This window comes from Equus przewalskii, chromosome 7, assembly GCF_037783145.1.
Source record: "Equus przewalskii isolate Varuska chromosome 7, EquPr2, whole genome shotgun sequence".
Classification (NCBI taxonomy): domain Eukaryota; kingdom Metazoa; phylum Chordata; class Mammalia; order Perissodactyla; family Equidae; genus Equus; species Equus przewalskii.
In genome coordinates, this window is record NC_091837.1 from 24,425,181 (window position 1) to 24,447,759 (window position 22,579).

Below are 22,579 nucleotides of genomic sequence, written 5' to 3' on the forward strand. Positions count from 1 at the left end.
CCTCTCTCCATGCCCCTGGCCTGAGCATTGAAGGGGGGCCCCATGGAGCACCAAAGCCCGGGGCACCTCTGCAGTCACCGACATCCCAGGGAAGGCCATAAATCTCATCGTTGTATGCCCAGGGTGCCAAGCTGGGGATGACTGCCAAGTCACTGCGGGACTCTGTCATCAGACCCCACGAGACAGTGGCCACGTGGGGGCACCACAGAGTGTGCAGTGCTCTGCAGGGCTGGGGATGTGTGGTGGGGGTTGGGGGGGACCTTGAAAAATGCTTGAGGATTTTGGAACATTTCATCTGTAACACCCCAACCCAAGCAGCAGCCAAGGGGCTCAGCGGGGAGGGCTTTTTATCGCCATGGTGCAGACAGCAGGGCAGGCCCAGAGAGGGCTGGCACCCTGCTCAAGGACAGCCGCAAGCCAAGGGCAATTTGTACCCCGATTTTACATCTCCTACTTCCTTGCTGGGCCTGCCAGCTGCAACCTCACTTGTACGGAAAAGGGGAGAGGAGATCTGTATGGGAGGAAATGAAAACTGAGACCCAGATCTTGCAAGATGAGCACGAGGGGCCAGGTCCATTTGGGGACCCTGCTGGTCTCTGCCCCAGGGAACATCGCCATGATGGCCTCTGAGAGGTGCTCCCCACAGCTAGCACTGAGTATAGCTCAAATAAAGCTGGCTCGTTCAAGCAGAATGCCACTGGATGCTCAGATATGACAATGGAAACGCAAACCCAGAGAGACCTCCACAGACAATCTGGTTCCCAGCTGAGGCTCACGCAGTGGTTGCAAGGGTTTGCTCAGGGGCCCCCGTTTCCCGTTCCTGGTCACCTCCCCGTGGCACTGCTACTTCAGCAGCAGCAGTACCCAGATCCTTCTCGTCAGTAGTGCACGAGTCCGCTCACCTAAGGTCCTGCGTCTGGGCATTCCAGGAGCATGCTGGCCTTAGAAACAAGCACGCCTTTAGGGGAGAATGCCCCCCAGCTACCGGGGCAGAGGGAGGGAGAACCACCCCCCCCCCCCCCCCCCCCCCCCCCGGCCAGATGCTTGGAGGCAGGAGCACCTCCAGGCAGAAGGGCTCTGTTTAAGCTCCATCCAGCATGGGGCTGGGCTCGTTGGCAGTGTTGGCTCTGCCGCAGGCCGGGCCCCAAAGCACCTCTGCTTGTTACCCCATAGAGAAACTGAAGCTTTAGGGCACCCCAGTGAATAAGAGGCAGGGCTGGGATTTTCACCAAAGCTGATGACCCCTTGTTATGATAACGAGGATGTGATAATGATAATGTAAATATGGTGACAATTGCAGCCAACAGTGCTGAGTGCTCACTTCTCAGGCCAGCCCAGGCTCCAGGTTTTGCCTGGACACCTCGGGGTCCCAGCCCCCAGCGATCCTGCCACACAGACTCCATTCCTGCACTTTCCATTGGCTGTTACACATCTTCTCCTGATCTTTCTTATTTCCTCAAATTCCCACCATCAAATCCACTAACCTGCCTGCACCTGCAGCTCCTGGGACAACGGAGGAACGTCTCTGGTTCCCACTGGAGGCCGACCTGCTGCCTCTTGTGCACTGGGTCCCACTCTTGTCACTGGAGAACCTTCTCTCGCAGTTAACTGCCCCCCATCAGTTTTCGCCTCTCTATTGGAGCCCCCACCCCATCAGCATGGAAACATGCAAGTAATAGCTCCCACATTTACAAGAACCCCACAGCTCTCTTAACTCCACTTCCTTCTCTCTTTATTGTAAAAATCCTTGTAAGAGTTAGGTATATTTGTGGTCCACTTTCTCACCTCCCAATCTCTTTTCAAACCACTTTACCCCACCACTCCACTGAAACTGCACTGGTCAAGGCCATCAGTGACGCCCGCAGGGCTAAGCCAGTGGCCAATTCTCAGCCCTCAGCGTCTCCAGCCCTTGGTTAGTTCCTGCATTTAACACACAGTGACGGAGTGTGTATGGACTGTAGGCAGGCAGCACAGCCCTTGAACAGATTCCTGGCTGGACAAGGTTCTCCTGGGCCAATACACTCACACAAACGTCTGCTCGGAGCCCACTACGTGCGGATTCCAGTTTGTTCCGAGCCTAACAGCCATCAGCTGCAAATTATGATTTTTTTCCTTGTTCCAAAAAAGCAGCTGGTGTTGTGCAGGCTGCAAGTAGCCCTGAGGGGCTGACCCAGTCCAGAGGGGCCCAAACCAAACCCCACGTTGGCGTTTTAGGAGCCGGTGTCCCTGCCCCTTCAGCCTACCCTACTCGTGGTGCCCCGCAGCTCTGAGCCCTCACTGCTCCTTCTGCAATAGCTACAGCTCAATGGGGTGCAGGCCCAGGGAAGCAACAAAGCCCTTTAGCTCCAAGAAACTGCCCACAGGTCCCCATAGTGCCTAAAACCGTGTTTCCCAAGCTTGATGGATCCAGTAGCCAACTGCAGTGCTCTTTAAAGATCCAGATTCTGGAGCAACTGAAGGCTCAGAGCCTTAGCCCCACCCTCTCCCCGCACCCAGTTCTTCGTACACACCATGTGGATGCAAGAGAAAACATACAGTGCGCCCAGTTCTGACTCTCCTGAAGGCCCTACCAGGGGCTCGTCACGCCCTACACCTAGCCATGAGCATCACCAGACTTTCTCTTGGTTCCCTGGCTTAGAAAGCCCTTCAGTCATTTTATACTCTCAGGCTACACGAACAAGTTATGAGTTACTTAATCCTCACGACGGCCATGAGTTAGATCTATTACCCCCATTTATCTACTTGTTTTATTGAAATATAATTCACATACCATACAATTCACCCTCTTAAAGTATACAATTCAGTGGTTTTTAGTAGATTTACAGAGTTGTGCAACCATCACCACTATCTAATTCCAGGAACATTTCCTCACTCCAAAAGGAAACGCCGTACCCATTAGCACTCAATCTCCATCCCCCTACCCCCACCCCCGGCATGCATTAATCTTCCACCTGTCTCTATGGATTTGCCTATTCTTGATATTTTATTTAAATGGAATCAAGCAATGTGTGGCCTTTTGTATCTGGTTTCTTTCACTCAGCATCATGTATTCAAGGTTTGTCCATGCTGTAGCATGTGTCAGTACCTGCTTCCTTTTTGCGGCTGAATAATATTCGACTGCATGGCTAGCACACCCATTTTTACAGGTAGGATGCCATGGCTCAGTGTCATTATAAGGTACCTCGTCCCCTTGTCACTCAGTCAGTGGTGGACTCAGGGTTATCCTTCTGTGCAGCCAGGATAGAAATAGCTTAAGAATCGAACAACTGTTGTCTAAATTTATATCAGTTTATAGAAATACATACCCCTAGCATGAACAATAGCATCTTATGGCTTACAAGTGTTCTTAGCTTTGCATGCTTGCTTTCTCAGGTCAATCCTCCCAGGTGGAAAAGGCAAGTGTGCCCCATTTTTGGAAGGAATCAAAACTTTAAGTGGTATATTCAAGGCTAGAGACATTTATTGATGGATTAATGGTGGCTGAATCCGAATCTGGATATAATGGGAGAGAACAGGACAGTTTTAATTTTTTTACAAAGACGTGTGATTTAGAGAAATAATTTTTGGTTTTTTCCTTCGGATTATAGTGACTGCAAACCTTGGTGGAGCTGAGGGACAGTACCCCATAAACTCCATCTAAGAACAATCACTTGATTTTATTTTAAGGTTTTATTTATTTTTTTGAGGAAGATTAGCCCTGAGCTAACATCTGCTGCCAATCCTCCTCTTTTTGCTGAGGAAGACTGGCCCTGAGCTAACATCCGTGCCCATCTTCCTCTACTTTATATGTGGGACACCTACCACAGCATGGCTTGACAAGCAGTGCCATGTCCATACCCAGGATCTGAACCGGTGGACCCCGGGCTGCCAAAGCAGAACGTGCAAATTTAACTGCTGCACTGCTGGGCCGGCCCCCTATTTTAATGTTTTTGACTCATCTGGGAAATAAAGGTCAATATTTCTTTCAAAATATAGACTTCTTGGTTCCAGCTCAAATCTGCTGCATTGCCAAGGGAGGGACCTGGGAATACGTATTTTTAACAAATTCCCGTGGTGGCTTATAAGAATAGGAAAGTTTGCCTGGAAGTTAAAATCTCCACTCTGTAACCTAGCAAATAAGATCCTTAAACTCTAGTCTCAACAAACCCCTCCATCCTCCCCTCTCAGCAAGAAATCTTATGCTGGGGCCCCTCTGAACTTCAAGCATCCAGCAGTGTTGACTAAGCCAGAAGTCAGACTGTGCTGGCTGCTGGGAGTCGAGGGGACCAAGATAGAGCCCTCAGGGACTCTCCTGGCTACTGGGGAAGACGTGAGTCATGAAAGACCTGACGAGGAATATTACTCAGCCTTCAAAAGGAAGGAAATTCTGACCCCCGGCCCCTGCCAGCCTGCCTGTCTTGCAGTGCTCCAGCCACCCGGGCTGCCTCCTCTGCTTGGAATCTGCCAGGCTAGTTCCCGATTCTGGGCTGCTGCCCGACCCTGTGGAGGAGGAGCCCCCTCCTGCCCTGCTCGAGCCTCTGGCTCACCACGCTCTGGAGTGATCCGATTTACTCATACTGCCTCCCTTCCCCACAGCGTGGGTAACCCCAGGCCAGACACCTCGCCTGTCTTGCTTGTGGCAAGAAGAGGGCCCGGGCAGAGGAAATGAGAGCAAACGTGTCTGATTCGTCTTTGCATTCTCAGCACGTGCTAGGGGGCAGGGGCCTGGCACTGAGTAGGTATTCAGAAAGGCTTGCTTGGCACATGTTCCTGAAACCCCTCTACAGGCAGATAATGCCACTAAGCAGCCAAAGTGCTAATTACAAACTGCTCTGTTAGCTGCTCCTCAGAGCATCCACAAGATTCTCCAAGAATAGCGCACTCTCCCTGCCACGTCCCTGGAGTAACAAACCCGGTTTCTTGACAGCGTCTATGACTCAGACTGTTCATGGAGCCAGACTTGCCTCCCCCCAGGAGTGCGTGCAGGGGCACAAAGCTCAGACAGGCAGGCAGACAGAAGGTCGGATGCTGTTAGCCATGGCAGGGTGTGGGGGGCGTCTGGCCTTCTCAGGCCCTTCCTGTGGGTTAGGTTTGGGAGATGAGTGTGGCCCTGAATGAGATACACCAGTGCCAGGTGGCCCAAATGACCCAAGAGTGGCTGCCACCTGCTCTCAGATGTGCACAGTGCCTCACAGTTTACCACACTCAAAGTCAATGCTCAGAAGCAGCCAGGGCAAGGCAGGAAGACAAAAACCCAGGGGGGCTGAGCCATTTGGAGAGGCCCCACAGTGAGTCAAGGGCAGAAGGGCACCGGGATCCACATGTCCTGCCTGCGATGGATCGGGGCTTGGTCTACTGCGCCCCCAGGTAAGCAAGGCTCAGGTGCCTCAGGCCACCAGCAACTGGGTCTAAATGCTCAACTCAGAAGGGAGTGAGCAGGCCGGGCTGGATCCTGGACCCAGAGGCCCAGCCAGTGTCCCCAGGGATAGGTGTGCACACATGAATTCACATGTCTGTACAATTTTGCCCAGGCCTAGCTCCATCTCACTGAGTGGTGTGGCCTTACAGCCAGGCCTCCCAAGGCTGTCAGGGAACATGACATGCTTGGAAAGTTTCCCAGGTAACTGGTCCTGCTTTACAGAGTTATTAGCTTCCCTTTATCACCCCATAAAATCCTCCCGCCAATGATGGATGCCATCCCTCTCTGGGGAGGGAGAGAGGGAGGAAGGAAAACACAAAGGAAAAACACCACTGGTCAAATTTGGAAAGCTCTATGGGCCCATAACTTGGGAATAGAAGGCATCAGAGGTCGCTGGGTTGCCCAGTTTAGCTGCACAGTCTGTGCACTGCCCAACACCAAGCAGTAACATTCTCATGGACTACAATAAGATCGGCACTGCCTTGAGATGAGTAGTGTAGGGAAAGGGTTCTGCTTGATTTGGGGCAATGTTCTCAATAGTCTCAAGGTGCTCTCCACCTTGTCCTAGAATGAAGACCCCTCAGTTCTCAGGAACTGCCCATCCGTAACCTGTGGGTAGGAGGAACTGACCAAGGTTGAAAGGGAGTCAAGGTGAAGGGTTTGGTGTCTCTGAGTCATTCTGGGGGCTGGGCTGGAATCTAGCTCTAAGCTCAGGACTTGAGAGAAGAACTAGCCATCGTTTATGAGCTGAATTTCATTTATTTCTCCAGCATTCTCAACCTTCTCTCCAAACTAGTCTCCATTTCCGCCTCTTTCATCAATTCTGGAAAACTCTCAGCGATTCTCTCTTCAAACGTGGCCCCTGGCTTATTTTTCTCTTCTCTTTCTAACCTCTGATTAGATGAGTGTTAGGCCTTCTCCTTCTGCATGTGCTTCATCTTCCCTTCAGCTTCCTCTTCTTTCCAATGTTGCATTTGGGTGATTTCTTCACATCTGGCTTCCAGGTGCTAATCCTTTTCTTCACTTATGACTACTCTCTTATTCAAGTTCTGTTTGGTTCTTTTTCCAATCTGCTTGATCATTTTTTACACTTTTCTATTTCCTGCACACATGTTCAATGATGTCTTTTATTTATTTGAATGCATAGTTATTTCATCCACTGTGTGTAAACACTGCTGTATCTGAAGTCCTGAGGGTCTGTCTCTGCTGTAAATTAGTGGTGCTGGCTCTGGCTGGCTCACAGTGGCTCCTCACTATCGTGCTTGGTTATTTTTGACTATGAGCTGCTCATTTTCTGTGGAGGTTATCTGTAGAAATCTTTTTTGTTTTGCTTCGGTTTTTTTTTTTTTGAGGAAGATCAGCCCTGAGCTAACTACTGCCAATCCTCCTCTTTTTGCTGAGGAAGCCTGGCCCTAAGCTAACATCCATGCCCATCTTCCTCTACTTTATATGTGGGATGCCTACCACAGCATGGCTTTTTGCCAAGTGGTGCCATGTCCACACCCAGGATCCAAACTGGCAAACCCCAGGCCCCCAAGAAGCAGAACGTGCAAACTTAACCGCTGCACCACCAGGCCGGCCCCTGTAGAAATCCTTTGAGACTTAGGACAAGGGTCTGATTTTCCTCAGAGGATTTACATTTGCTTCACCAAATGCCTGGGTTCTTACCCACCCGAGCTCACCTGGAACTTCCAGCTGGAGGTCATTCTGATCTGCCAGGAAGTTTGGGTTCACCCTTCACATGCTTCTGCTCTCTTCCTACTCCAGGACAGACAGAAAGGGTGTTTGTTTCCTGGGGTGCTGTCCCAAAGCCACAAACTGGTGGCTTTAAACAACAAAAGTCTATGCCCTCACAGTTCTGGAGGCCAGAAGTCTGAAATTCAGGTGTCAGGAGGGCTGGTTCCTTGTTCCTTGCCTCTCTCTCAGCTTCTGGAAGTTGCTGGCCATCCTCAGTGCTCCTTGGCTTGCAGCTGCATCATTCTAATCTCTGCCTCTGTTGTCACGTGGTCGTCTCCCTGTGTGGCGCTGGGTCTCTGTGTCTTCACATGGCGCTCTTATAAGGACACCAGTCACTGGACTAAGGGCCTGCCTACTCCAGCAAGACCATATCTTAACGTGATCACGTCTGCAAAGACTATTTCCAGATAAGGTCATACTTACAGGTCCCAGGGGTCAGGACTTTGACATATCTTTTAGGAGGACACAATTCAAACCACACTCTTTCCATCAAGTTGTACCCTCTCTGGGCAGCTTGGACCTTACAATCTCTATGTTTTCTTTCAGTCTGGCCTGGCTTTAAAAATTTTGCTCTACCCACCACAGCACACTGCCTTCCTTCTGTCACCCCAGCACAGGGTCTTCCTTCTATCACCCCAATAACGGGGACCTGGCCCACTGCAGCCTCACCTGTGAAATACACTCAGGGATGTTATGTAGAAGGACAGCATGACAAAGTTCTCCCTCGGCTGCAGGCAAATGGCATCCATTTGTCTGTTCTACGATGAGAACAATCTTAATTTTGAACAACTACTACTAAAAAAAAAAGCAAACAGTTAATATACTAAATTACATTAAATTTTTTTCTAATAGTGAATCTTCTTTCCATTCTTGGGATAAATCCTACTTGGTCACGCTGTATTATTCTTTTACTACTTGGCTGAATTGAATTTGCTAATATTTTATTTAGGTTTTTTTTCTAAAAGAATTTAGGTGTCATTCAAAAGTGAGAGTGGCCTGTAGTTGTGCTGAGTTACCCTCTGATTTTGACACCAGGGTTCCTTGTAAAATGACCTGTAATATCTTTTTGCATGCTCTGAAATAGTTAACGTAATACAAGAATTATCTATTCCTTGAACAATTGGGAGATTTTTATCCCTATTTTAGGGACAAATTTATTTTCTTGATGAGCCAATTTTGGTAGTTTTTATTTACTTAGAAAATCATATACTTCACTTAGATTTTCTAATTAATTGGCCAAAAGTTGCATATAATATTCTTTTCTTTTTAAAATCTCTCTGTAGTTGTATTCTCTTTTTTGTTTGTGTCTTCTTTTTTTTTTCTAATCAGACTTGCCAAAGATTTTTCTCTTTTATTAGCCTTTTCAAAGAAGATGTTTTTGGAATTACTGATGAATTCTACTCCACTTTCTGACTTCATTTTTAATTATTTCTTTTTACCTTCTTTGAGCGTATTTTTCTAGCTTCTTGAATTGAAAGCTAAGTTCAATAACTTTTAGTCTTATGTATCACTTCATAAATGAACTTAGGGCTATGAATTTTCCTTTGAATATGGATTTGGCTTCATCCCATAGGTTTTTACATTCAGTGCTTTGCTGCCATTCATTTCAAATACTGTTGTTTAAAATGTTCACTTTGACTTCCTCATTTAACCTAAGAGTTATTTAGCTTTTGTATATAATGCATTGTTCTTCGAGATTTTTCTATTGAAAATTTTATTGAGATCATTGTAAATCACATGCAGGTGTAAGAAATAACAGAGAGATCTCTTGCACACTATCCAGTTTCCCCAACGGTAACATTTTACAAAACTGGAATATCACAACCAGGACATTGATAGTGATGTAATCCACAGATTTTAATCAGATTTCCCCACTTTCACTTGTCCTTATTTGTGTGTGTGGTGTGTGTATGTCTTAAGTTCTATACAATTTGATCACTTGTACACATCTATGTATACACCACAAGAGTAACTTTGGAGATTTTAAAGGCCCTCTATTGTCACTCTATGTTTGCCATTTTTTCACTCACAATATCATCAATTTTTATTTAATGTATTTGAAGCTACACTGTTAAGTACAGAAAGTCCATGACTTTTACCTTTTACCTTTTGAAAAGTAGAATATTCCTTTTATCAGTTTGAACAATTCCTTTACACCTAAAATATTTTTTACTTTTAGTTCTCTTTTCTCTGATATTAATATTGCTATATTTGCTTTCTTTGCTGTGTTTGTTAGGGATTTCATTCCTCATCCTTTTATTTTCATACTTCTTAAGCTGTTGTATTTTTTTTCAGTCTCATTAAAAATTTTTTTAACTTATTTTGAGAGACTATCTTTAATTAGTGAATTTAACTTGTTTGCATTTTTTTTTGTGCTTACTGATGTTTAGACCAATTCCTGTCATTTTCTATTTACCATATTTATTTTCTTTCACCTTCTTTGCCCTTTATTGGATTCATTTTGCTTTGTTAGATACACCTTTTTTTCTATAATAGATTGGACGCTATGTTTTATTTTCATTTTTTCTAGAGCAGGGGTCAGAAAATTTTTTCCGTAAAGGCCACATAGTAAAACTTTCAGGCTATGTGGGCCATGCAGTCTCGGTTGCAACTACTCAGCTGTGCCACTACAGCATGAAAGCAGCCACAGAAAATACATGAACTAATGGTTGTGGCAGTGTTCTAATAAAACTTTATTTACACAAACAGATGTTGGGCCAGATCTGACCTAAAGGCCATGGTTTGCTGACTCTTGTTACAGTGATAATCTTTAAATATTTAAACACACACAATTAAATGTATAATTCTCTACAGTGCCCAGATTTAACAAGGATCTATCTTTCCTTCCCCAATGAAAGAAACTTAACAGTTCATTCCACTTCCTCATTTATCCTCCAAAACTGTGTAGCTAACTCCAGAACCCCATCCTGCCTCCTCATGTCGCATCTAGGCTTGGAGCACACCTAGGAACCTCTCTACCTCCTGGGTACACTTTTGGCCACTGTTTCTATTTTCAGTATAAACCCATTTTCACTCCATCTTTTGGAAATTCCTCATGGTTTCTTACCACTAAAGGCATCTCTTTGCCCACATGGATATTTAATAATATTTGTTCTATCATATTGAGGGATTTGGAGCACGAAGGTGGCTGTGGTCTGCCCTCCATCTGGAAACTGTAATCTTGCCCCTGCTTAAACTTCCAGGGATTTTTTTCAAAACATGAGATCAAAGAGAACATGAGTTGGTCTTTTGCTGGTAGCAAATGCAGGGAGGCTGTCAGCAGCCGTGTCCCTCCACGTAGCCTGTCTGGGACAATGGAACCAGCGCCCACAATGGAATGGGCCTCAATAGAGCTGAATACAAGCAAAGTCTTGGTGACATTCGGATCTGTGACTCCAGCCGCTGCTGAGGCTGGCTGCCCCCGGCCTTCATCCTGTAGTGGCAGGTCCCTTTTCCACCAGAGCTACCTCAAATTGGACTTCTGTTTTTCACAACCAGAAAAGTCCTGACTAATAGTAGGATGATGCTCTTCTGCTGACCTTCTGCATGTTATCCACTTGCTCAGAAAACTTTTTCCTCCTAAAGGGCATAAAGATACATTTCACTCTACGCCAAGGTCAAAAAATGATTGAAAATTCAAAATCAGCTAAGTTGTTTTTTCTCTGTGTAATCATTCTGAAATCTCACAGTCTGCCTTCTGAGTCCACGTAAGTCGTGGGGAGTTGATCTGGTAGGGGGAAGGACACAGCTGGTTGGGGGTAGAGGGCAGATGCCAGGTGACCTGCAGTCTGGTGTTCCGACATTCACCACTCTTTCATTATGCAAAGACTTTATCCGTAAAATATGGGCACTTTCTGTGAATCTGGAGAGTTGCCCTGGGCTTCTAACAAGTCTAGGCCCACCTGCACGGGGCCTGGAACTACCACAAAGGCTTCTCCCCGCCAGGAGGTGGTAACACCACCAGCTCTGCCCACCCAGTGTGCACACAGCACCATGCGGGCTTGGTGCTAAACAGACACAATGCTTGGGACTAAAATAAAACCCAGCTCGGTGACATCTTGACGCAGCTTTGCAGGAACAGCAGGCTCCCATGTACACACTGTCCCGCTCTGCACGCCTATTTGTAAATTAATCACACATCAGTAGACTTTGCTTACATTCACATGTTTCTGGACCACTCTGAGGGCAGCTTGGGCCACGGGATCCTCTGATCAACTTCAAAACCAGGCCCATCCTTACAACAGATCCTAGATGGGGATCCTCCTTGCCAGACTCCTAGGCCACCCACTTGCTCCCCTCCCCTGCAGAAACATACGAGACGTCCAGGGCAGGGGGAACCCATGCCAGGGGCTCCCCATGAGCCTCATCTACAAAAGTGTTTCCAATACACTAATATGATGATTTTAAGACAGACAGACAGACAGACAGACACATGCTTGTAAGATGTTAGTGGAAGCTGTGTGAAAGCAAGATTAAAAGAAATGGAGAGAAGGTAGTTAAGAGAGTGGCACCTTTTTGTTATGTGTTCACACCCCCACCAGCCATCGTCAAGGGGCCCCGCCTCCCTCTGGGGTTATTCTCTGTGCTGTCAACCTCTCTCCACCTCTCCCCCCAGGTCCACCTGGCTACTGGAACACTGCCCGGTCCCAAGGCAGTTCAAGCTTCCTTGAGTTAGCCCTGAGAGTCCCTGGGTCCCAGACCCTGGCCCTGAGGTCAGGGAAGTGGTGGAAGGTCACTGGAAACATAACCTGGGCCACAGTTTACTTGTCTGGGAAGGACAACTATCGCGTGAACTTTGCCAGAGCTCTTAGGCAGCGCTAGGCACCCAAGCGGAGGAGTGTAGGCTGATAGCACACATTCACGTTGCCTGGGAAACACACACCTATTTAGAGCTGCCCCAGAGTGTTCTGTGCCAGCTTCTCACCGTGAAGGCTTCACATGAGCAGACAGACATGGGGACAGTGCACCTGGGCTGCTCACCCTGGAGGGCACCTTCACGGGCCTGGGTAGGTTTCTCTGTCAGCAGCTCTTACCAAAGCCAGGAGGCCCAGGATCAGGGCCTGAAGCATGAAAGAATAGAACTGCCCTGCCCTCCTCTTCCAACAAGTCTTCCTAAGTTAATGGAGAAAGGCTTATAGTCTTTTGTTCTCTCCCAGCCCTGTATGACACTGGACACTGTCCCTGTCCTCCCGGCACTGGGCCAGGAGCTGGGGTAACTGCCCACAACCTGAGCCTCAGCATGTGCTCTCTCCACATTCAGCAAAAGTAGGGGGTCACGGCATTTGGCTGCCCCACAGAATTACATTAAGAATGAGGCCAACAACTAGAGAGTGTAACATGCCTTAAAGTTTTCCCTACAGGGCTTCGCAGTCCCAGGAGTTCACGGTTCACTGAGGTCCAGCCCTTGGCCTTGAACGGGGACCAAGCAGGTGTGGACTCAAGTCACTGCTCAACTTTGGGCAAGTCAGGGCACTGTGAAGCTTCAGATCCTGAATGCGGGAGATGTGAATGTGTGTGTGCGTGTGACTCTCTTCCTAACAGGAACGTTGGGAAGAGCAAAGGAAGGAATGTTCCTAAGAGTGCAAATGGCACCATCGGTCTCTTCATCTTATAAATATTTACGAAGTGCCCTAGATAGACCCCCTGTGAAATCAGGGATGGGCAGAAGACAGGAGCAGCGGTTTCTGAGGATTCTCTCCACTACCACAGGCAATGGGCCTACAGACTCTGAAGCTGGGGCTCCCCAGGGCCCACGGAGGCCAAGGGCGCTGGGGTGAAAGCTCAGACACCTGGACACCTGGCTAATTGCAGCGAGCCTCTCGGGCTCCCCACTCCCCATGCCTACCCCAAGCTGCAGAACAAACCCCAGGAGGCTAGGGAAGAGCAGGAGGGGGAGAAAGCAGTGCCATCTGGCTGGTCCTGAATTATTAACCATGGAGGAGGAGGTGCAGTCAGGGTCAGCCAAGGAGGCGATCAGGTGCGGCTGCCCCTGGAGGCAGGGAGGGGGACTAGGACCCCTTGGCTGCACAGACCCAAGGAATCCAGAGGTTCAAGTGTGACCTTCGACAGCAGCAGGGCCCTGAGCCCAGCAAAAACAAACCACACCTCACTCCCTGAGCTTCACTCTTCAACGTAGGGATGAACCAACGCTCCTCGTTCCTCCCTTCTGTGCATTTTGCAGAAGAGTAAACTCAGGCTGGGAGAGATCACGCAGTTCACCCAAAGTCTCATGGCTGCCAGGTCCCGAAGCACCATCCCAAGTCCCTCCTTGTGGTTCCCACATCCCCTAGGCAGAAGTGGAAATCTCTCTCTAATTTGCCCCACCTGTTGTCCCTATTCCACCTGGCCTCCATCCGGGCCCTGTCAGCTCTCCCTGTGGGGGGCAAAACAGCTTCCTAATTGACTCCCATGCTTCTAGTTTGGGTCCCCCCCAAATCCTCCTTCTAGAAGCTGTCAGAGTGCATCTGACTGCGTTGGGCAGCTCCCTCCAGGATCAGAGGCCCGCTCCCAGACGTCACTCAAGGCCCTCATGCTCAGCTCCACGACCCCTTGGGTCCTCCCACCGAGGCCATTTAGATTCTCCCGCTCTACCCACCCTTCTCACTGCTGGCTGAAGCCAGGCTGCAGGCAGCTGTGCACCCTGGGCCCCAGCTTTGAAGCCTCAAGGGCAGCGCTCACGTCTACACAGTCCCCAGTGTTGGCGCGCGGCAGGGGCTCCCTCACTGTTGCCTGAGTGTTTGCTGAGATTCACACTTGCTGTTCCTTCTGTTGGAAAAAGCCCTTCCCCACCTGGTCTACCTGGCAAACTTCCAAAGTGTCCTTTAAGACAGCTTAACCAGCACTTGCTGCTTGAGCCCTCCCAGACCACTCCAGGCGAAGCTGGGTGCCAGGGGCCCCTGAAAGCACCTTGCCTCCGGCTCTTACCACATTCTCACCCTTCCCACTATCTGTCCCTAAACTGTGAGGCTCAAGGGCAGTGCCTGTATCTGGTTCATCTCTGTGTCTTCAGTGGGGAGCACACCGCGAGGTGCTCTGCAGACCTCCACAAACATTCAGGAATCCTCAGCTGCAGGGGCGCTGGGGGTGGGCAAATTGGGGAGGGGAGAAGACCACCTGAGGCACATGGCAGGGCACAAAGAGCCCTTGGGTTTCCTGGGTTCCCACCAGTCAGAGAGAAAGCACTCAGAGGCTTTGGGCCATTTCCAGGGGTCTTCCAGAGCACAGTCTGGAGGGGGGCGACTCGAGGGACCACCTCCCACTGGGTCAGCCCCTATCCCCATACATGGTGGCACTGGCCACTTGGCCTGAGTCCTGGTAAAGGGTCTACAAGATGGAGCAGTGGGCCCAGTGAAGGCCAAGAAGGAACCTGCCTAGGCCCCAGACGTGACCTGTGGCACTGTGACTCCTGGGCTGGGTCTGTGCTCCCCTGTGTCGGGGGCACTGTCCCAGTCTCACAGCCACACATGCAAGTAATGCCCCTCCCACAGGTCCAGCTTGATGCTTACTGGCTCATCCTTCATAGAATCTATCTGAACTTCTCTCTTGGACCAGTGGGAGACTGGGAGCTACAGCAGGCTGGACACAGGGCTGGCCTGAGGGCCCCAAAGCAGCAGGTACGGGGTGAGCTTAGGGCACAGCGGGCAAGGCAGAACCGAAGTCAGGCCGAAAGGCCCCAAGCACCTGATGTACGTGTGATTCCACTGATGTGAGATGAACCTGAATTGTTCACCTTAACGTGGTGAGTTTTATATTATGTGAATTTCAATTCCAAAAAGATTTTTTTCCAGGGAAAAAAAGGTCAGGCAAAACTCCAGGTGTCAGTTTCCTTTCTTTATCCAACAAGTCCTGGCAGCTGCCCCTTTCTTGGTGAGCCAGCATCCCAGCTCCTCACATCAACCATTAGGCCTCGAAGGCTCAGAGCACCAATCATGGGTGAGTTTTCCAAGTCAACCCCCAACATACTGTAAGAAAGGGGAATTGACTGGGTCACTCTTCTGCTTAAAAACCTTCAAGAATTCACCTTTATTCAACAAAGAACACCTAGGCTCCTTATCCTGGCACTCAAGGTCATTCATGAGCTGGTGACGGGACAACCTCATGCGTGGAGATCCCCAGCCGTGCTGGCTGCTTGTACTTCGTGCCATCATCTGGGTCCCCACCTCCCCAGGGACACCCTGCCTACTGAGCTGAGCCCCGCCAAGACCTGCCTTGTGGTTAAAGTTGCCCACAGCCCTGTGCCTGGCCCATAGCCTCCTCAGCCATACCTGCCTTCCCTCCGCTGAGCTCCCAGTGCACGAAGGGGGTCTGTTACTGCGGAGAATGCTTCTTCACACCTGCACTGCTTTGGGATCTTATTTCCTTCACAAAACTGTGAGTTCTCCAAGGACCAGGGGCCATGCGTCATCTCCTCTGGATCCCCAGGGCCCGATACCACTGCAGGGCTGCCCAACTCCAGAGGGCGCCATTCCCTTCCACATAACAATGCTCCCACCCGCTGCTCACTCAGTGGTTCATCCTGAAGGGACATACAATCGCTCTACCACAGACAAATGGTTCTATCAAAAAAAGTCAAAAGAAACAACTGAGCCTCCCGTGGGAAGGGATGAGTGGACACAGACTCAGGACAGCGCACCCATGGGCAGAGGGGCAAGGCTAGGGTTGCAAGGCCAGCAGAGGGAATGCCCAATGGGGGGTGGAAAGTGGAGCCAAGAGAAGGTTCCAGAGCCCCTGGACACAGGTGTGGTACTCTGGTGCCTAGGGTGGGGCAGGGGTCCTTAAGGGTGTTAGGTTGACACAGATGGGATCACAGAACTCAGAAACTGAAGGGGAACTTGTCACCTAACCCCACCACTACATAGATGGGAAATTAAGGCCCAGAGAGTTGATCTGTTCATCTATCCATCAATGCATCCATTCATCCATCCATCTATCCACACATACACCCATGTATCCATCAATTGTGCATGCACAGATGCACGCATGCATCCATCCATGCATCTACCTCTCCCTCCCCTCCATCTAGGGAGCCAGGGCAGTGCTGGAACTGGAGCCCAGAGCCCAGCCTCTCAACTCCAAGCTCTCCACCATGGGCCACAGTTAACTTCTTTAAGCCCATGGCAGCCCTGAGAAACTTTCTGACCCTGTAAGGGTAGGCAAGAAGAAAGTCCAGCTAGGGGGATCATGCCAAGGTATGTACTACATCAGGCACCTGCCCTAAAGCCAGTTCACTGACAGCTCTGTCAGGGCAGCCGTCCCCGAGCCCACTCTGCAGATGAGGAAACTGCGGCCATCACAGGATCCCTCTGATGGCCAAGAGCACGCTCTCTCTCTGCACTATGGCATGGCAGGGCAGGTGTGGCTCATGTCGGGGGCAGGAGGGTTCCCAGTGGGCAAGAAGCTGAGCGAATGCTCCGAGGCAGGACTGCCATGCCAGGAGGTGCGGGGTCCTTGGGCTGTCACAGGATGATGGGAGATGATGGAAAAGAGCTTGCACACTGGGGAGCATGGACGCTCGAGGATTTTAGAGCCTGCCGAAGCACCTGGACACAAGGGAGCTCCTGAAGGTAGTGGGGGAGGTGGTCCCCAAGAACAGCAGACAGATGGGCTTTGGGCAAAGCCATGCAGTGTGCCTGTGGCTTCGGAGGGTACTGTAGAAAAGATCCAAGGGCCAAGCCGCTACGACCACTATTGCCACCAGCCGCTGGGAAAAGACAAGGCGGGGGAGTGGCACAGGTGCTCGTACAAAAGGGACATCTGAGAAGCAGGAGCTGTGGTGGCGGGAGGTGGGCGAGGGGTCCCAAGGGAGGCCCTGTGGCTGCAGAGGGCTCCTGCTGCCTCCTCTCCTCCCTGCTGAGGGAGGGGCCTGGCTCGCATCTGTCTGCTCCCCTCCATGTGCACCTGGGTCCCCACAGGCTTGCTCCCTCCCAATTTCAACATGCTTTGGCTGTAAATCCAGGGAGGCACATTGCTGGGGCCTCACATTCCCTCCTAGAGAGGCGGCAAGACGGAAGACAAGTTGGAGCCCAGCACCTGCCCTTCTCACCTGTCCTTAGATATGGTACTTAAAACTCTGAGCCTCAGTTTACTCATCTGCAAAGGGGGGTGGTAATACATCCAATGAGGGATCAGACATAAGTGTGGAGAGCACCCCACACCATGCCTAGTGATAAGGATGTGTTCTATCACCCATGGTGATATTAAAAATATCTAACCTCTAGGTACTATCAGCGGCGTTGGCTGTGGGATTGGGTGAGGTCCTGGAGACCCCACAGATGGCATCATCCCCTGTAGCTCCAGGAATCCCAGGGGAGGGATACTGTAGGGGGCTGGGGGCAGAGGCTATTTGTAGCTGGTACAAAAGTAGAGGTCTTACCCTTGGGCCAGATGTATTTAAGAATTCAGAACTCCCTGGACTTTAGATGGTAATGCTGCGTATTTCAGCAGCATCCAGTAATCAAATAAGTTGACATTTCTGCAGGAAATACGTGAATGCAAAATGCATAAAGGCTATAAATAGCCTTACTCGGACTATAAATAGCCTCACCTCAGTTCAGGCAGGATTTTGCTGCCAAACGAGTTATGAAAAAGCGTTTGGTTTTCAGAGCTTGCCGGATTTGGGAATTGAAGATAAGGAACTGTGGCTCTGCACTTCAATGCTTTTCACCACATACCATGGACACAAACATGCGTCACTCCTGTTCATCCCACAGCCGATGCAGTCCAGATGAGGGTCACGTGCGTCCTGCCCCAAAGACTCGCCAGGCTCTGACCTGACGGACACAGCGCAAGGAGATCAATCACAAAGCAAACACACTCACACACATACACACACGCACACAGCAATTCGTATAAATATATTAATTGCACCAGCCGCAGGCACAGAGGCAAACAACGTCAGAAGCCCAGCTCTGCGGATGGAACCTAGCCCTGGGCAGTCCCCAGTGGCCACAGATACCCTGCCCAAGCCAACGCCTGCCCACCCTGAGGAGCCCTGCGCGTCTCGAGGCCCTGTCTGGATGAGGGGAGGAGGGGGCAAGAATGAGGACTGCGCTGGAGCTTGGCGGCCAAGGACTTCCTGATCCCTGGACCCTGAGGGGCAGGAAGAGCGCCGGGCAGACTGGGATCTAGTCCTGGCACTGCCACTTAGCAGCGGGCAGCCTTGGACAGGTGGCCTGACCTCCTCACTGAGCTGTATCTCTTCACCTGCGAAGTCTGAATAATTGGGCCTCACGGGGTTTTGCGAGGAGCGTGAAGGCGCCCTGGGGCCTGGTGCTTGAGAAGCTTGCTGACTGTTCTGCGAAGTTGCCTCAGTGTACGGTATAAAGAGGCGGCCCCTTCAGCTCCAGAAGTGCCCTTCCCGCCCCCAAGGCTCTCTGTTGAGGTAAGCACTTCGTCGGTGTGTCCTACACCAGGGTCCCATGTAAACGTAGACAGAACCTCCTGGCTGCTCTGGCTACCACAGGCAGCCCACCAGAGACTAGGATAGGGGTCTGGAGGGATAAGCCTCGAGCAGGGACAGGCTGACCCTGGAGGAGGGGTAGGACTTCAAAGAAGGCACGCAGCTTTGAAGCTAGAACAGGGTTCCCATGGCGGCTCCACCCTTCACTTGGTCTTGGCAAGTTGCTCAGACTCTCTGAGCCTCAGTTCACACTTACGAAAGTAGGTCCAACCCACATACACTCCATAGGGTAGTCGGGGGGATAAATAAAGACAATGAACGTGAAGTGCCCAGCACACAATGCCTGAGAAATGGCAGCGGCTGCACTGTTAGAACAGCGATGACAACGACACGGGGACAGCGCTGCCGATGCAGGGCCTCTCTGTGAACTGTATCCTCACACCTAGAACAGTCAGGATCAGGAGAAATAACTCACTGATAGGATTATTAGCAACCTTCCCGCCGCCTGTTGAGACCTCTGCCCCACAATAACACAAGACAGGTCGACAGACTCATTCTCCCCACTTCCAATTGGAAAACTGAAGCCAAGAGAGCAACAGGGACTTGGTCAAGGCCATTGGGCAAGTCAGTCGGGGGAGGGAAAAAGTACCCCCGATTCTGAGCCTGGGACTCCACCAAACCCCTCGCAGCCACGCCCCGAGGCTGGCGGCCTGTGCAGCCTCTCAGCATTCCCAGGAGTAAGGCCACCTGAGGGGGCACAGGTGTGTGAAGGGGCATCCAGTGGCCTGGGCTGGAGGGGTGGGGGGTGGGCAGGGCAGGAGAGCTTGAGGGGAGGGCAAAAAGAGGGGGTGGCTGGGGCGCAGGGAACTGAGTCATCTTCAACTGGTCCAAGCCCATCGCACACAGTCTGGCTCTTCTATCTTTGGCAGGGAGCCTGGGGCTATTTTGGGAAGCTCTGCACACAGCCCGCCACTTCCCTGCCAGGCTGACTGGGTCAAAAACAAAACCAGCCCAGCAACAGCCCGTGTCAACAGGGTGGGAAGTGGGGAGGCGCTGAACAGCCCCGGACTGAACAGCAGGAACGGGGAAGTCGGGGCGGCGGGAGCAAGCACAATCCCCCCACCCTGCAAAACAAGGCGGCCGGAAACAAACAAGCAAAACTAGTTGGAGGCGGCAGGACGCAGAGGGAAAGACTAGCTGTGGAACCAGACGGACCTCAGTTCAGGTTCAAGCCTGGTCTTCAAGCAAGTCAGTTAACCACTCCAGACCTCCTTGCACCCGACCGTCCACCTCACAGGGATGGGTGGGATTAAATGAGCCAACACTGAGGCACCGGGCACGTACAGGAAGGGTGACCCCTGCTCCCCTTCCCAAAGCAAACTCTCTCCCTTTGCCTGATGCGTCCAGTCATCCCGCAGACGCTGCACGAAGCCACCTCTGCCAGCAGCCCCCTACAGCCCTGTCCTGCAGGTGCCTCGTGCCCTCTAAGAGCAGGTACTCAGCAAACACCTGTGGACGGAACGGACCGGGGAACAGGGCTGGCAGGAGAATAGCCATCTAGGGGCATTTCCGAGGAGCCAGGCACCAGGTGAGAAGCTGACACAGACCACCACAGGAGTGGTTCGTCTCAGATCATTATGTCTTTCTGACAGATGAGAGGCTCAGAGAAGGGAAGCCACATGCCCAAGGTCATTCACAAGTCAGACCTCGCAGGGGGCCAGTAGGCTCCAGTGAGGGCTGAGCTTCTCAGCATGGTGTGTCCTTGTCTTCCTGGAGGAGAAAATGGGGGCCCATGAGCAGCTAAGGCAGCGTGGCTCGGAGAGGAGGGTACGTGTGAGGTAGGGCGTTCTGGAATGATCATCTTCCCACTGGGGCCTGGAGCTAATTACAGATTAAGGGGGGCCAGAGCATGTAGTGGGAATCTGATGAGCCCAGCTGACTCCTGACCCTGTACTTTTTTCACCAGACTCTCTGAAAGTCCCAGGGTTGGATTCACAATAGCCAAAAGACGGAAGCAGCCCAAGTGTCCACTGATGGAGGAACTGATAAACAAATATGGTCTGTCCATACAATGGAATATTATTCAGCCTTAAAAAGGAAGGAAATTCTGACAAAGGCTACAACGTGGATGAACCTTAAAGATATCACGCTAAGTGAAGGAAGCCAGCTACAAAAGATCACATACTGTATGATTCCACTTATACAAGGCACCCAGAGGAGTCACACTGATAGAGACACAAAGTAGAATGGTGGGTTCCAGGGGCTGGGGGCAAGGGGGACAGGGCGTTAGTGTTTAATGGGGACAGAGTCTCAGTTTGGGGAAAGAAAAGAGTTCTGGAGATGGATCATGGTGATGGTTGAACAACAATGTGTATGGACTTAATTTTATTGAACTGTACACTTAGGAATGGTTAAAATGATAAATTCTGTTATGTGTATTTTACCACAATTAAAAAAAGACAGAAAAGAAAAAAGCCCCAGAGCTGGGCGTGTGGTCCCCTTTTGGGGTAATGAAAATGTTTTGGAACTAGACAGAGGTGATGATTGCACAATGTTGAGAATGTCATAAACGCCACTGAACTGTTTACTTTAAAATGGTTAATTTTATGTTATGTGAATTTCACCTCAATAAAAAAAATTTAAAGCCCCTGGGCGTGAAGTAGGCAGCTCCAGCCAACAGGCATCCTGGGTGGGCCTGGGAACCAGAGGGGACTCCATCACCAGGAGGAGCCTATTAGTTCTCTCCAAGCAGGAGGGTCTAAGGGACAGTTATGGGCATGGGAAGGGACAGAGACAGATGGCCGAGGTGCCAGCAGCCACGGGGCTTCTGGTCCTGGCAATGGGGAGTGCATAGACCTCGGGCACTGTGTCAGAGTCACCCTCCACCACCCCTGGACATCAGGGGCTTCTAGAAGTCAGACACAGGAAGGTTTTCACAGAGCAGTAGGGCCCGTCTTTCCTTAGCTGATGGGGACACAGGGCCCTTTGAGGGGCAGGGACTTGCCCAAGGTCTGCAGCAGGTCATGGTGGGGCTGAGCCGTGTGCCCTCCGATATCCTCCAGCCTGGTGTGCGTGTAATTGTGTGGAGTTCAACGTCACCCTCGCTGCTGAGATGTGTTCAGTGTGTCTCGTCTGGGATGGGCCCTGGACACACAGAAATGAAGGCTCTTGCAGGTGCCAAGCATCGAGATGAGAACTCCACAACGTGCCCCGGGGTGAAGTGTCCAGTGAGGGCTACGCGCTCAGAGAGAGGCAGGGCAGAGCTTGTGTGGAGTGCTCAGCTGGCCCCTGGACAAGGTTCCTGGGTGAGGCAGACAGGATGCTGAGCTATAAGATGGAGCGAAGTAGGGGAGACCCAGCTGTGGAAGCAGATGGGGTGGGGGTGGGAGAGGGAGGGGGTCAGGCTTTGCAGAGGAGTTGGCAGCCTGGGGCACTGGGACCACTCTCCCTTGGCTTGCAAACCCAGGGGCCATCTAGAGGGAGAGGCTAGGGGTCTGGGGCTGGCTCTGCCACATCTCCTTGGCTGCCCTTGGGGGAGCCCCTGAGCTCACGCACGGCTCTTGGATGGGGCTGTCCTTAACTGAGACAAGCATAGACTTAGAGTTCTGGGGGATGGGAATGCTCTCTGCAATCCCTACCCTGTGAGGGCCACTAGACTTCCTCCCAGGATGGGATGCTCACCACCTATAAGGCACTGCTGCAAAGTTCTTAAGGGGCAAAGTCCCAGGGAGCATTTTGCCTCCCTGGGACTCAACCTAGGGTCTTGGTTGGCTCTTCAGAGCCACGTTCAGCTTTTCTTGTCCAGGGCACCTTAATTTAGGTGTCCAAATGGCACACCCTCTCCAGGGTAGCTGCCCCCTCAACCACCACCTCCTTGCTCTAGGCTCTCTGATTCTACTAACAGAGGCAAAGCTGCCCTCGCTGACAAGAGCCTCAGGCTACTCAAAGTCCCAGATCCATTTCCTGGGACCAGCCGCCAGCCAACTGCTCCCCCAGCCATTGCAGCAGACCTGCCGTTTACCTGCAACATTCTGCCTGCTGGGGGT

General features: G+C 51.0%; 1 protein-coding gene and 1 long non-coding RNA gene across 51 annotated transcripts in view; one reads left to right on the plus strand and one right to left on the minus strand.

Annotated features, from left to right (window-relative positions):
• PITPNM2 (phosphatidylinositol transfer protein membrane associated 2) overlaps nucleotides 1-22,579 on the minus strand; it is a 145,224-nt gene that overhangs the window by 49,750 nt on the left and 72,895 nt on the right. The gene's annotated exons all lie outside the window — the stretch shown is intronic.
• LOC139084759 (uncharacterized) lies at nucleotides 17,682-21,180 on the plus strand. Its single transcript, XR_011542463.1, has 2 exons — nucleotides 17,682-18,515; nucleotides 20,500-21,180. It is a non-coding gene; the product is annotated as an uncharacterized lncRNA (long non-coding RNA).